The sequence below is a fragment of the Tasmannia lanceolata genome, unplaced genomic scaffold, assembly GCF_043159265.1.
Source record: "Tasmannia lanceolata isolate RefF3 unplaced genomic scaffold, GAP_Taslan_0.1 ptg000008l, whole genome shotgun sequence".
Classification (NCBI taxonomy): domain Eukaryota; kingdom Viridiplantae; phylum Streptophyta; class Magnoliopsida; order Canellales; family Winteraceae; genus Tasmannia; species Tasmannia lanceolata.
The window spans coordinates 15,207,205-15,220,329 of record NW_027518685.1 but is presented as its reverse complement, the minus strand read 5'-3'; the positions used below and the strand labels follow the sequence as shown (position 1 = coordinate 15,220,329).

Here is a 13,125-nt window from a genome sequence, read left to right as displayed (position 1 = left end):
CCAGACCCTTTTCTGTCTGTATGGCAAGCTTGCAATTCTTCCATTCTAACCATGAAGGCTAACCCGAACGGGTGTGGCTCTTTGGCTAAATTCACGGGTTTGCTCCCCGGAGATGAGTGTTCAAATCCCACCCGGGCTTATCCGATGCGCATGGTCGACAAGTGCCTGCGTGCATCCGTAGGGAATAGTATTACCCCTGAAGAGGGTGGGGACACCCTTCGTCGTAAAAAAAAAACATGAAGGCTCCAGGTTCAGATCCACATTTATCTACATATCTATGTGTTTCTTTCTCTATTTATTGTATGTAACTATGTATGCATGTACGCATACATAGACACACATGTATACTCATCCATGCATGCTTTCATCGGAAGTTTAACTATAAGCAAACTAAAAAATGATCCAAATTGAGCTTGGACTATTCAAACAGTCCTGTTGGGGTTCAGGCTTTCACAATTTTCAAGTATGCAACTTAGTGGAGTCGCAAACTTTTGATCAAGTAAACTAAAAGATTTCTCATTTGTTTCTCATCCTCTGGTGTCAATAGGCATCTTTATCTAGCGTTTATTGTGCTTGGACTATTCAAACAGTCCTGTTGGGGTTCAGGGGCAAATGGGAGCCCGCCCATAACATTGTCACCTAGTACCTTGATCATGAACTGGAGGTGTATGTGCTATTATGCTTATCTTGATTATGAACTGGAGATGTGATGTGATGCTTTTCTGTGATATGTTTCTGTTCCATTGTACACAATAAAAGAGTTCCATTCTTCATATTTTCAAGTGAAAAGAAGTTGCTATTTCTATTCCAGTGGAAGGTTATGAGCCTATTGAGTTCGCTCTTACAAAAATATGTGGTTAGTCCTTCCTTTGCCTCGACTCATGATTGAGGACTAATAGTTATTAGTAATCTGGCGGAGAAAATTTTAGTTCTATGTGCACAGTCTAGTTACCATTTTGTTATTTTGTCTGGGGGATATCTATTGGTGCTGACGTGTTTTTTCATCCTTTTTAATATAACTACGAATTGGATAGTTGGTCCTTTTGGAGTTATTTCCTCTGCCTGTATCTTGTCATATGGAGATATAAAATTGTCATTGAGAAATGCCTGTCTTCACTGTAATTCTTGAATGGTTAAACATAATCTCTCTTAAAAATGCTGTGAGTTTGTAAGGTATGTTCAGGTCTCCTATATGATTCACCCATTTGGGCAGGATTTCCCAAATCAAGACTTTTTTCAAAATTAAGTTAGCCTCGTTAAGAGTATTTCAGTCTTTTGGGCTGTCTGTAGCTCCATCTCCCAATTCTGGATGAATGTGGTAAATAAAGCTACTCTGTAATCATCCGTGATGCCTGCATACATTAGCTGCATTCAACAATAATTATACCTTTCCAGACATTTGTGTTTATTTCTGCTTAATATTCCGTTTTTTTACCCATTCAAAAAAAAGAAGAAGTGTAAAATCATTTAGATTTTGAATAGTTCATATTCAGTCATAACTTAGTTTCCAACTATTACGGAAGTTAAGGTGATGGTCTTGGTTTCGTGCTTGGGTTCATGTCTCACCATATTTAGTTGTGTCCTTCATGGAAGATTTCACAGGAGAAAAGGAAATGCTAACATACTATTCCAATTGAAATTTTGAAATATGGTTCGGTAGAGCCTCCACTGTCTAGTTCACTCTTTACATTCACCCGTTGGTTCTGTTGGAAATGATGAATCTAATGTGGCCTGTTGTTTCCTAGATAGACGTTTCTTTTAAGTGTATAACTGTCTCTTGCAGAATATAGGCAGGAGAAAGGAGGTGATTCTATGAGAGGCTGGGCTACATTTGGAGTACTCTCTTTTGTGTATGTGAAAACCCTCAAGTACCTGATACTTTTCTTTCATATACAATGTAGATAAAATATAAAAAGTTATTAGCAATTTGTGTGTGGTATTTTATTGTTATAGATGTAATGGCCTCTCCACACTGTTATTGGTCATTTCCTATTTTAATTGGGATGTTTGCATTACCTATACTGGTGCAGATTCATTGTGTTATCGATGCTATTTTGCTGCGGAGGATTCGCTTACAAGACTTGAGTAGAACACCAGGTTAATTAATTTATGTTTTTTTTATTACTGGCATTAAATGTACAACATAATTTCATCACATTGCTTTTGGAGAGCTTGAATTTATTTTGGCAATAACCATTTATTTCTCTGCAGCATGGGTTCAATGCCTTGCCAGGCATGGCCATTTTATCAGCCTGTTTAGAAACTGTAAGTCTTGTTCTATTCGATGATATATTTTTCCGCCATTTGTTGTAGCTTCAATTTCAAATTTCTGAGCAACTTGGCATAAGACAATGGCAAATTCACCCATTTTATAAAAATTGATCATAATTTTATAGAATTGGAGTTTGGAGACTGAACCGAGTGCCAAGTTGATCAGCGTGATTTTGAACATTGCTTAAATTTTATGTAAGGCATGAAACTTCTTTCATGTTTAATTCAACTGAAAAAAAAAAGGTCAGCGGAGTAGGTGGAGGCTACTCACAGGCAGAGAATCTCAACAGTGCCTTCATCAATCAAACTTATTGGGAACACGTCCCTGTTTCGGCTCAAGGAACACATAGACCAGGAGAAAGGAAATACGGGTCTATTTGAAGCCTATGTGTGCATCCAGTTTTCAGGTTTCCTTTCAGTTAGTGTTCTTGCAGTTTCTATGAAAAACTTGAAAGAAAATTTGGGTTAATAGAATTGTGAGAATCCTAACATTCCTTGCCCTATAATTTCATAATAGATTGGGCTTTTTGTTGTATGGAATTTTGGCTTATTTTCAGTTGCTTTTTACTGCCTTTTAGTTTCAATTCCCTGTTATCTTTCCAGGTTTGCTGCTCTTCTTAATGAACATACTTTTTTGGGTAGACGTGCTAATGACTGCTGTAATATGCAAAAGAGATCAGAAAACAGAAGTCAAATCCACAGTTGAATTCCTTAATAAGCTTGTTGAAATAGTTTCCTTTTTGTAGACATGTCAAGGACTATTCTCACTATAGTGAGTACCAAACCAAAGACAGATCAGGTTGGAGGTTGTACATTATCATCATCATTAACACGAACAACAAAAACTACTCACAAGGAAAAGAAAACCCATCTTCATTGACACACAGTACAACAGGCCTGGCCAATGTTTGAGATTAGGACACGAAAAGAAAAACAGAAACTCACACAGATAGTAGTTAAAATTCCTTAATTAACATGGCGACAGTTCTTCCGAACTTCTCCGTCATAACCAATGAGAGGACTAATGTTCCCCATTTTAATCATGGAGTTGGAAAACTGGTTGAAGAAGAGCTCCTCATCTTCTGCATAGGTCTGGACCAAATTCATATCCTGTCAGCAGCACTTCATCTGAATTAAGAAGACCCTTTCCCTCCAAGATCAACTTAAAGTAGGTGTTATCAAACTTTGTAGGAGAGACAAAATCAAGTGGGGAGATGTTGTTATCACCCCCTGATTGAGGGCAAACTGATGTCAAACGACTCAAACCATAGTAGAAGCTCCTCTCTAAGGTCTCATCTGGTTGATTATTTCCAAGTTGGTTGTAAAGCCTTTGCTTGAATGTCACACATCTTGCCATCCCAATAGTGTGACTACCTGTAGGAAAGGAAAATTGAAAAGGATCATACACGCCTTGCAAGAAATCCCATGTAACATAATCGATGGGATACATGTGTCGGTGTCTGATAGGGCCATTTTAGAAAACCCGACTCTTCGAAATGTTTGAAAATATTAGGTAAAATATTATGAGTAGGGATTCTCTAGGGACTATCGGATTAGGCATTTTGCGGAACGTCTGCTGAAAGAGTGCAGCCACATAGGCTCAGATTTTGTCTAGTTCATTTAATTCATCTGAGGTGGCTGCACTTTCATGGAGAAGCCGTTCCACGAAATTTCTTCTGCGATGGTCCCTAGCAAATCCCTTATGAGTATTGGTTCATGAAACCACAATAAATGGGAAAAAAAAATTCAGATCTAGTAGAAATGAAAATCATATTAGTAGGCATATGAATGATACTAAAAAAAAGAAGGAGCTTCTACAGTAGAACTGTGGCTTTAAAACATTATAGGCACAAACCATTGTGGTTTCTTTAATTATGGCAGGGATATTTCTGTCTCTTTATCTCACTGGAAGTAGAATAATCATGGATTGGATTGGAAAGCTCACCTGAGAGTGCTACTAGGCCCACTTCATCAAGGCCTTGACGTTTGAAGGGAGTTATCAGGCTTTGGAGGGTTGAGTTTGATGGGGGAATGTTTTGGTCTGACACTCCCAAGTTTGCTGTCTTTGAATCTCTCCTTCCTAATTGAAGCTCCCAGCTGGGTCCAGTCTGTCTCAGCATTCCCACTGAGAAACAGTCACAAAGATGTTGAAAAACTGTTTTTTAATATCATTTTAGTAATTGTGAAGGATATCTTATAGGAAGAAGAATCAGTTGATGACTCTGGAGTCTGGATAGAGCGAGACCAGATTTAGATTTGGGTACTCCAATGGCTTACCAGTACAGTGGAGCCTCTAGCAGCAAGTGCAAGAATGTCCGCACACGACAGTCTGAGGGCACGCCTCCTCTAACCTGGCCTTGATCTCGTCGATCACTTCGAACCCTCTCACTGAATTCCTGTTTGGGTTTGAACCCTTCTCGCTGATTATCGTTGCACTGTTATCCAGTAGAATGGATGCGTCACAAGTCTGAAACCAGTAATTTTTTTAGATGAAATACTAGGATAAATTGATGAAACCAGTCATTTTTTGAGATAAAATACAAGGATGAATTGATGGAATGGCTGGATGCAGGTCTTGCACAAATGGATGGGTAAATGAGTAAATGTATGATTTGCTTGACTCAAAGTAGATAGGGGGGATGAGTACATGAATGCGCAAAAAGATGGGAAAGGAAAGCATATGAAGGGAAGCATAGCTGTGCCTATGGAGATGAATACAGAAGTGAATAATGAAAAAAAAGACAGGTGAACTGTGGGGAATTCTTTGAATGTCACCAAAAATTCTCTTTATTTTAAAATGAAAATATTTGATTTAATCTAAGTTAGTATATCAAATATCCACATCCATTTGTAGGTAAAATAGGTTGATATTGATACCCACTTCCATTTCTTGGTAACTTAGGTTGATATACGTCAGGCAGTTTTAGTCTACATTTTCACAAAGGAAAAATTGCCAATGGGGGACATCAAAATACGAGAATTGCCAACAGGGGACACACTTTTGAAAAATTGTTGGTGAGGGACGAAATGGGGTTATCAAGTCTCTAAAAGGGGGTTATCAATCGGTTATCAACCCTCTTTAACAATTTTTCAAAATTGTGTCCCCCGAGGACAATTCTTGTATTTTGGAGTCCCCCATTGGCAATTTTCCTTTCACAAAATTCTATAGCTTTAAGGCCCTGTTCGGTTGGGATTATGCACCAACCTATTGCAATTATAGCAACTGGTTGTTATAATCAACTATGATGAAAATAATCTATTATCATATAAATTGTGTTCTGCTGCATCATTTATTAAGTGATTTTACACATCCTATAATAACCAAAATACCCTTTCATGCAAAATTCCAGCTTTACAAATAGTCACAACTACAAGTCTACAACCACTGTTGAGATATACATACCCTTTGGCCACTGATATTGGCACTACCATGTTTTTATAAGTGCCCAAATTTAGCTTGTCTTCTGTTTTACAGCTACAACTACAACCACTGTTGAGATACCCTGTACACACCCTTTGGTCACTGATATTGGCACTACCATGTTTTGATAAGTGCACAAATTTATCTTGTCTTTTCTGTTTTACAGTTACAACTACAACCACTATTGAGATACATGTTACACACCCTTTGGCCACTAATATTGGCACTACCCTGTTTTGATAAGTGCATAAATTTAGCTTGCCTTTTCTGTTTTACAGCTACAACTACAACCACTGTTGAGATACAATGTACACACCCTTTGGCCACTGATATTGGCACTACCACTTTTTGATAAGTGCACAAATTTACCTTTGTCTTTTCTGTTTTATAGTGATAACTACGACGACTGTTAAGATACCATGTCACACACCATTTGGCCACTGATATTGGCACTACCGTGTTTTGATAAGTGCACAAATTTAGCTTGCCTTTTTTGCTTTACAGTTACAACAACCACTATTGAGATACCATGTTCCCACTTATTTCTTCACCTCATCTGCCCCTAACCAAAACATGGGCTGAAAAACCAAACCACCCACAAGCCGAATCAACAAGACAATGGATAGGTTCAAGACTTGAAAGGGTGTCCTATAGTGAAATTGTTATTAACTGCTATCTGCTGACATCCCAAAAACAAATAATGCAGCCAATAGGATGTGTGTGTATCTTAAACACATGTACAATTTGGATGTGTTTCTTCAAGGACATGACTTCACTTGGATGTGTGTGTGTGTGTGTGTGTGTGTGTGTGTGTGTGTGTGTGTGTTAAACATACACAATTTGGATGAGGTCAAGACCATGTGTAGTGAATTGGCAAATTAGTGGAAGATGTGTGTGTATATTAAACAGCCAACAAGACCGAAAAAAAGGGTGCACCAGAGTGAGGCTTAAAAGTGAGGAACCAAGCTTTGAGTTCTTAACTAAAATGGGGATCAGAATTAGGTGAATGTTGCGCAAAGTGCTCAAAGTGCAGGAAAAGCACAAGAAAGAAACCATCAATGTTAGCCGTAAACAGCTTTCATTACGGTGCCAATGATAAACAAGTGTTAACCACTGATAAACAAGTGTTAAGGATATTTATAGATAGCAAAAAATAACAGTCACAATGCTCTTCATAGATCTCCTTCAGAGACATACCGCTGTGGAAACATGACTTAATCCTTCTTCTGGTCCCTGCCTAGCCAATTAAAAGTATGAAAGTTTTTACCAACATGGATTTCTTCCACTAAGGTCTGTTTGGATTGCAGAGAAAAATAAATTTCTACTTTTTTGACACATGAAAAAAGATAAATGAGAAGTTTGAGAAAGAAAAACTTAATCTGCTCTGGCAGTATCCCCAGCAGATATCCCCCCAATGGCAAAGAGCACATGGATTGATTTCACCCCAGCACAAGTGCACACATGCTACCACGGCACAAGTGATGTGGATTTTATGAGACCAAACACTTTTTTTATGAGAAAAAAACTAACGTAAACTGAAACAAGAGGGGATTGGCCTTCTATCTGAACCAGCTCCATCAATATTGAAAATATGACCCCCTCGAGGCTGGTCCAACATCATCTTTATTGCAATAGACAGAAAAGAAGATAAACTAGCTATGAGTAACATTTATCATATTGGAAATGAGAGTAGACTGTAGTTATAACTCTGCAACAGAGCATCAACCCAAGAGTGTTTGTCGTGACAACTTCCCTATAAAAACAAGATTAAGCAGTTAATGATTGAAAAGATTGCATAGTGCGGTGGAAGAGAAAAATAACATGTTAATGAAAGTTTAATAGCTTACGTGAGAGAGTTTCAGCCAGTGGTTTTTAGCTGTAGGCATTCTATCCAGCATTGTTAATCTGCATACTTTCTTAAAATAAAGGAGGATACTCAGTTCAAGAATCAAAACTCAGTAATGAAGACAATTCCAAAAGAGAATATTTTTCCATGCTCTCCCAAATAGTAATTGTTTCGGAGAGCATTGTTTGGTGGGCAGAAATTAATGGCAGTGACCACAATAGTGCCAGGAAGGCACCATTTAGATCATTCACACACCTAATCTCATAACAAAACGCACAGCTCAACCCATTATTGAAGTGAGCAGTGCTCAAAGCTGCTGTATTCGTCCCATACCCTTGACTATAAAGGTTTCCATTACTACATGCCCCACCTACAAAAAGAAAGAAAAAATGGGTTTCCATCAAATGCTCATTCTAACAATAACAAAGGCTACAAATGCTCATTTGATTACACACTCGTTGTCCCAGAAGCATCACCCCCTCCATAGAAAGTGGCATGAGCATTGGTCCAACCCCCACCATATTGAGAGAAAAACCACGACAAAGAACACAACAAGAGCCAGAGCCATTTTCCTACAAAAAAAAAGGTGGTTTTTTCAGCATTTTAATTTTCTTTCCATAAATTAAAAATGTTCCATAAATGCAGCATTCAAATAGTCACCAGGATTCAAGTAACACAGCATAACATTACTGAAAAAACTTAAACGGTGACATGGGCAAACTCAAGTATAATAACAGGTCACTCCATTTTTTTTTAAACTAAAATAACAATGGTTGCCCTTCTGTTGAATGCATTTAAGATCCACATACAACTCTTTTTTTTTTTTGTCGAATGGCGAAGTTCCACATACAACTCTGTTCAGCAGTTTCATTGATAGGTCAGTTCCCCAATTTCTGTGAGACTCGTTACATAATGATTTCATTATCCTATTTCCTAGAATTGCTTTCCATATTAGAAAGGGGTTCTTGTACCAACTTCATGAATTTGATACCTAAGAAAGTTCATTATCATCAGTGCTGACACTCTGACTCAATCAGACATGCAACGGCTGAATTCCCCTGAAGGCCCAGAGAGAAATATAAGAGTCCAGGCATAAATTGTTTTTATTTGGAAAGGCAACAGTTTTATTAGAGATTAGAAGCAACATAAAGCAGGGACAACGCATTCCTAGAATTGTATACAACAAAAACCGTCAAATCCACATGCGGTCTTAAGATACCCGGCTTGTATCCACCCTACAATGATTAGCGGTTTCAAAGAAATTAAGATTAAATCATGAGCAAGTAAATACTTATTTCCAAGAAGTCTTCTCTCTAGAAATATCCGCAATGCCATTGCATTGCATCGTTGTGAAATTTTACTTGAGTACAAATACAACTTCGAACATAACACGAAAAAGGTCAGCTTCTATAGAAGAGTAATATTAACACAATATCAATGAACTTAAATATATGATTCTATAAGAGAGTTACATTCATCAAGTTAAAAAAAGAATGTACTTATGATAATAAACTCATGATGTCAGCCATGCAGAAAGCATGCTGGGAGTCTATGACCACCTATGAGCATCCTATCCAAGACAGTTCAAGTCTATACATGAAAGTACAGGATCCACTGCCTCGGTGTCTTTTAATAGACAATCCAGATCAAGAGAAACACAAAGGGATAACCAGCTCAGAAACTCACCGCATATGGGACGGGTGCATCTAGAAAGTGTAGCAAGTCATTTGGCGAAACCTGGAAATACATATGTAAAGCTATTGAGTAGAAAGACTTAGCAACATTAGCAGAAGCTTAAAATACAAGATTATCAGTCAAGAGGTATACATATTACGTCTGAGTTGAAGAAAAAAATTACTCGAGAAAAGGTTAGAAACAGATTCTACAAAATCAAGAAGGATGCATACCGGCATTAATAGGCTCTGTCAGTGGTAGGGTCGGAGGCTCTACTATTCTCGCTTTAGGGTTATGGCCAGCCAATGAGAGGAGATAGACTCCCTCATGCTGGAGCAAATGCTGACGGCTATGGTGGTTCAGCCAATGGTTGCCAGCGCCACTTCTATTCACGCTTGGTTCACCCGCTATACATATGGCATGTGTATGTGTGTGGTGACCATGACCATTCATCTTACATAAAAATCTATGAACACAAGTTTCAATATAGACGACACAAAGTTATATTACAAGATAGGCAACCAGTGGATGATATTCTAGTTGAGATATTAGAGAAAAAATAACAGTTGAATTTATTTAAATTAAGCAGAGTCCACTTTTTAAATAGCACATGAGATCTATTTTTTGTCTTCAGTAATTGATCAAAAACTGTATAGTGTAAACAAGCAAATAAACAAGAATACGCAAAACATCAATCTCGACACTTATTAAAAAACCAATTTGATCATCTCCAAAGGATGATCCTAACCAGGGGCGGAGCTACATATAGCAGAAGGGGGGCAGTTGCCCCTCTTGAGTTGGGCCAATTCCTTAATAGGCCCAACTCAATTGGACCCAGCTCCCTTTAAAATTTGATGGCCTGCCCCCCTTATGCACAAGCCTGTATAAACTTGCCCCCCTTATGCATAAATCCTAGCTCCGCCACTGATCCTAACCCTCCAATATAATACGACGATGGCTCATATAAAAGTCTCTACTGTTTGGAGAGCTAGGATCATCTTAAGGAGATAATTTTTTCGGGCAAGGGTTATGGCCCCACCAAAGGGTTCACGGGGGGAGATAGAGAAAGAGGCCTTAATCTGAACCGTAGATTTGACCTAATCCCGACCGTACATTAATATGATTAGTGGGATTAGGTAAGAAGGATAAATTAAATTAGTAGGATAGTGAAAACACGTGCATGCTAAAGTGCTTGTAAAACATGTTACCTTAAACCTACCTACGTTGCTATCTTGATAAAGGGCTCGTGACATAATTTGTGGCGATCGTAATTTTGGAAGGGCATAATTTGAGCTCAGGTAAGATGTGTATGACTATGTAATTGACCCAAGCTAAGACACTGATATCTTTCAAAACTGAAAACTGAATTATTTGAGTAATGAATTTTCAGAGTAATGTATGGGACAATCAGATATAAAGGATCCATGTACGCAATCCTTGGTAAGTTGGTATATCAAATATCCACATCCATTTCTAGGTAAAATAGGTTGATATAGATACCCACATCCATTTCTGGCGTTACAGGCAGATTTACTTTACATTTTTAAGTATGTTATTTGTCAATTCTAGTTTTGGGCGATGATATTTTCACACCCCCCTGCAGTACACATTCGCCCCACTTTTAAAGTGATTTGACGTCAAAAAAGCGTTAAAGTTGCCTACTGTTCACGTCATATGGGGGGCGAATGCGTACTGAAGGGGGTGAAAATACCATGGCCGGTTTTGGGCGATGATATTTTCCATAACACTCTCCGTAGCACTCGACTCAAAAATCAAAATCACTTTCCCTTCCTCCTCCTCCTCCTCTCTCTCTCTCTCTCTCTATTCGAATTCACCGACCCATAAATACGCCGTTCAAGAAGATCAAAACCCTACCCCGACTCAAGAAGATCAAAACCCTACCCCGAATCAAAACCCTTCCGCGATTCAAGAATCAAAACCCTATCAAAACCCTAACCCTATTCAAGAATCAAAACCCTACCCTTCTCCATCGAGGAAAAAAAAACCTAGTCTTCCCCCTCTCCAAGATCCACTAAGATTAGTCTTCTCCCTCTCCAAACCCTGCTACCTATACGAGACCAAGATGGATATTCCCTAGATCCGTAGGATGATCGAACCCTATTCAAAAGAGCAATTAATCGCAATGCTTTCATTCTTTGAGTTGATTCAAATGATATCTGGGCTGCCTCTACTAACTCATCAACCTTTGATCTCATCAACACGGATCGTACGCATAGAGGCGTTTTTATGCATGTTTTATATGTCATACTACCGTATCTGATGTAAGAGCTAATTTTGAAGAATTCGGTGAAATAGAAGACAGACATTGATGTATTCTTGCTTAAGGGAAAGATTTATGCTAATGCGCTTGTTGTATTTTAAAAGCGGTCGAGTGCTACTGATTCCTAGTCAATCATCGTAAAGAGGTGAGAGGATGCATATTTCCATGCGAGACCTCAATGGGGGCGTCCTATCCGACTCAGATGAAAATCTGAGCGGCGTAAAATTCACATTTCGAATCTTAGTGAAGACGTGAACCCAAAAGAAGCTTCTAGAGTTTTTTAATGCTTTTGGAGAAATCGTGCAAGGCCCTATGTGTTTCATAATATCACTAATAAATGTCGGGGCGTCGCGGAATTATTGTAGGCATTAATCGCACAAGGGCCCTGCGGATATGGTATTAAGTAGGCTAAGTCGGGACTAGGGGCATATAATGCCTGCGTAGAATTTTTTAGTCCTGACTTAGCCTACTTAATACCATATTCGCAGGGCCCTTCCATAATTGATGCCTACAATAATTCTGCGAAGCCCCGGCATTTATTAGTAATATTATGAAACCCATATGGCCCTTGCACGATTTCTCCAAAAGCACTAAAAAATTATAGAAGCTACTTTTGGTTTGTGTGTTCCCTAAGATTCGAAATGTGAATTTTACGCTGCTCAGATTTTGATCTGAGCCCGGATAGGACGCCTCCATCGAGGTCGCATGAAACCATGCGTCCTTTCACCTCTTTACGAGGATTGACTAGGGATAACACTCGACCGCTTTTGAAATACAACAAGCGCATTAGCATTAATCTTTCCCCGCCGGAATACGTCAGTGTCTTCTATTTCACCGAATTCTTCAAAACTAGCTCTTACATCAGCTACGGTAGTATCACATATTAACATATATATGCCCTAGTCCCGACTTAGCCTACTTAATACCATATCCGCAGGCATCATATGGCCATAATCCCACACCCATTGCCTATTTACCATCATATTCTTCCACCTTATTGTCAGGCAACTCCCCATTTGCATGGGCTCCATCTTCTACGTTCACAGCCCCTGCCGCTTTACCACCATTGAGGATCATCGCAGCCCCTGCTGCTGCACCATCATCGAGGACTATCGCAGCCCCTTCCTCATCGAGTGCCACAGGGGCCACAACTTCAGGATCGTCGCAGCCGTAAAAAATTGACACTTGAAGTTTATAGTTCTGTATTCTTTTTGTATAGTTTATAGTTCTGTATTCTTTTTGTATAGTTTATAGTTATGTATTCTATTTTTTGTATAGTATGTTTTTTTTTCTTTTTTGGTTTGAATGGTGTTCTGCCTATGTTACCTCAATACCGATTATGATTCTTGTTTCAACAAAGTCAATACATATGAGTATTCTTGTTTCTGTGAGCTTGAGTACCTACTTTTCATTTCATGGTTTTAAGTATAAAAAAGGTACTTATCGTACACTCTAGAATGCAACCATATTGTACTGTATTGTCCAATGCAAACATTGTACAAAATTATTGGATGAACAGTTTATGTGTTACATAGATTTTTTTATGTCTATTGTCCAACTTAAAATCCATTCCGTACAATAAAATCTGTATTATTGAAGCATACTTCATGAGAGATCTAGAACATACTATGG

The 13,125-nt window shown here is 38.5% G+C and overlaps 1 pseudogene across 1 annotated transcript; it reads right to left on the bottom strand.

Moving 5' to 3' along the window:
- Positions 1-2,961: 2,961 nt before the first annotated feature.
- On the bottom strand, positions 2,962-9,729 carry LOC143884525 (peroxidase 9-like; annotated as a pseudogene). Its single transcript, XR_013252955.1, has 8 exons — positions 9,446-9,729; positions 9,225-9,275; positions 7,994-8,110; positions 7,794-7,908; positions 7,540-7,608; positions 4,549-4,738; positions 4,217-4,379; positions 2,962-3,645 (listed from the first exon to the last, which is right to left on the bottom strand). The product of XR_013252955.1 is annotated as a peroxidase 9-like (transcript).
- Between the last annotated feature and the right edge of the window lie 3,396 nt (positions 9,730-13,125).